Source organism: Sphaeramia orbicularis, chromosome 17 (genome assembly GCF_902148855.1).
Source record: "Sphaeramia orbicularis chromosome 17, fSphaOr1.1, whole genome shotgun sequence".
Lineage (NCBI taxonomy): Eukaryota > Metazoa > Chordata > Actinopteri > Kurtiformes > Apogonidae > Sphaeramia > Sphaeramia orbicularis.
The window spans coordinates 3333626-3336764 of NC_043973.1; the positions used below are offsets into that span (position 1 = coordinate 3333626).

Below are 3139 nucleotides of genomic sequence, written 5' to 3' on the forward strand. Positions count from 1 at the left end.
CACACACACACACACACACACACACACACACATATATATATATATATTTATATATGTCTCAGATGATTCAAAGTAAAGTGGAGTCTTTATCTCTCCCGCTGTTTCCGAACCAAATGGGACAAAAGAAACGCAGCATCTGGCGTCATTAAATACTTGTTATGAGGATGTGAGGGGGGGAAGGGGGCTTTATGTGTTTTGTTGGCGCTGCATTAGAAAAAAGCTTAGGTCTGGTTTTAAAGAATATGAGTGGACAGCCCCAGGTGCTGGAGCCGTGCGCGGGACGGGCGTGCGTGCGTGCGTGCGTGCGTGCGCGCGTCTCTGTGTCTCTGTCACAGCGACGAGGATGAGAATGAGGAGAGGGGATGCGCGGTTTGGTGTCTTTGTGAGGACCGTGAGAAGTGAGACAGACGTCATAATAATAATAAAAAAAAAAAGGCTTTGGAACTTCACATCCTAAACGCTTTTTGTTTCTGAAAAGGCTCGACAACAGTCTCAGCCCAGATCCATCGCTAAATACATGTCCCACTCCAGTTGTCTAAAAGCCTTTTTTGCGGCTCCTGTGTTGTACAATCAAAACATACACTCTGCTGTTTTGTTATTATTTCATCCAGTCGCATCCAAAAAGCCAGGACACCTTTCTGGCCACATCTCTGCCGGGACTCGAACCCGGAGCCTCTGGATTAGAAGTCCAGCGCGCTATTCCATTGCGCCACAGAGACGTACGTACATTTTTTTCGATCAAAATCGGGTTTATGCCTCCCCTCCCATCCCTGTGCTGCATCCTCTATCCCTCAGCATCAGGACCGCAGCCCTGTTGGATGTTCCCGCGCCGGCCGGTAGGGGGTGCTGCCGCCGCGGACTCACTACTCCCTGCATCTCCTTTTGTCTAAACCCGTCAAAATATCACGTTTTAACTCAATTTTACCACATGAAACACAGTGCAGTGTCATTCTATCAGTATGTGTGAGGAAACAGGCCTCTTACTGCGGGGACAAGCTGCACAGGAGTGTTTTTCTTGTCTTCTTTTTCTGACCAGGTGTCCCAGTATATGAGGAGTGCACTGCATGGTGCTCCTCTGTCCCACCTTTAGGTTCTGAGGAGAAAACACAAGTTCAGACAGATCATAGACAGGTTCAACACCAAGATGTGCCACACTATTTAAGGGATTTTTCAGAGGAAAAAGCTGAAACAGTGTTGTGAATGTTTCTTTTACAATGAATACTATCTACTTAAAATGGAACTGTTTTAATCACTGCATTAATGTCACTGTTAATGACATGTGGCTCAGGTTGGATTAGTCTATGCTTAATTTTCTAGCAAATGAAAAAGAATAAAATAAGAGGGAAAAAATAAGTCTAAGAACATCACTTTAATCCTTCAAGACCTAAAACTATTTTGGTGATTTATCACTGTTTATTATTCTATCCTCTGCATTATGCATTGTCTGGTGAAAATCTTTTTTTTTTTTTTTTTTCTTGTATTTAATTTATTGATGAAGATGTTCATAAAATCTCACAGTAAATTAAACAGATACTGTATCAGAACAGAGAAAACTGAAACAAAAGCAAATTTTTCTTTAAAAAAAATATCATTAACTGAATGTAAAAAAAAAAAAAAAAAAAAAAAAACAAGCATCTATAACCACTGTCATTTATCAAATTATTATTATTACTACTATTATTGGTGTTGGTAATAATGTGGAAACATTAACTGATCAAATGGAAGATGAATTAGAAGTACTAAGTACATGGTTTGATTCAAATAAATTAATTTCAATATTTAAATAAAACCAGATTTATAATTTTTACAAATGGTGCTGTTAATGTGGACAGAAATCAAAGTATAAATAATGCAGAGACTGAAAGAGTAAATGAAATCAAATTTAGTGGAATAACTATACACAAGAAGTTAAGTTGGAAGACACACATAAACCACATTAAGGTTAAAATATCAAAATCATTAGGAATTATTTCTAAAGTCAAAGAATTCTTGAACCCATGCATCAAGGTGTGGGAGAATACTTACAAAACTAATACAAATCCAGTTATCATTATTCAGAAAAGGACGATTTGAATGTTCAGTAATGTGTCCGATAGGCAACACACACATCAGTTTATTATGAACTTAAAAGCTTTTAAGCTTAGTGACTTAGTCCACTTTAAAACAGCACAAATTATGCTCAAAATAAAAAATAATCTGCTGTCTGTTCATATTCAGAGCTTGTTTAAAATGTGTGTTTCTAATTTCAGAGGAAGTCATGTGATCAAAAAACCTTCTGTTAGAACAAATATGAAGACATTTAGTCTGTGTGTCAGAGTAAATGTTTGGAATAAGTTCCATTCTGAGTTCAAAGACTGTACAACATTATTTATCTTTAAAACTATGTTTAAAAGAAATGTCATGAAAACATACGACAAATGTGAATGTTCATTTTTCCACGACTCAAACTATTGAATTGTTTAGTTTTTTGTTGTTTCTATTGTTACGAAGCTAAAGGCATTGGTAACTATTTTATTTCATTTTGTTGGTGATATGAATGGGGGGGGTGTCAGCAGAATAAGCTCAGGCTTCAGCTGATTCCTTTTCAAACTCTTTCATTTTTCAATGTATAATGCTTGAAACATCTGAATAAACACAATTAAACTAAAAAACTAACAAAAAACTAGCCTGCATGTTTTTCATTTTCTTTATTTATTTAGACAGGGACAATGCACAATATACATTAACCTTAAAAAGGAGAGGTGTAGTGTACCAGGTTCTAGCACTAGTGCTAATTTCCACCTGTACATGGGTTCTACTGTTTTACTGCAACACAAGTTTCCATCTCAGCACTGGTGACATCTCACACATTGTCTCACAAACATACTCTGTCTCTGTGTCCACAAAGAGTTTGAGCTTTTTTTTTTTGTCCTCTGCAATGTAGAATTATAACCTGTTAGTATCTGTCTGCCCCGGTGGACGTGTGCCTGAAGCGTGGATTAGAGTCAGGATGAAACAGTCTTCATGCCAGACTCGGCGCACTCGGCCTCAAAAGTCACGTACAAAGAACAACTGTGCGTGTTGGTGTCAAAAATGTCTGAAGACTCTTAAATGTTCAAATGTCAAGACAATGAAACTGAGGATGCAGCTCTGAGTTCAG

General features: G+C 37.7%; 1 non-coding gene across 1 annotated transcript; it reads right to left on the reverse strand.

Moving 5' to 3' along the window:
- Nucleotides 1-645: 645 nt before the first annotated feature.
- trnar-ucu (transfer RNA arginine (anticodon UCU)) lies at nt 646-719 on the reverse strand. The gene has a single exon. It is a non-coding gene; the product is annotated as a tRNA-Arg (tRNA).
- Nucleotides 720-3139: the final 2420 nt, after the last annotated feature.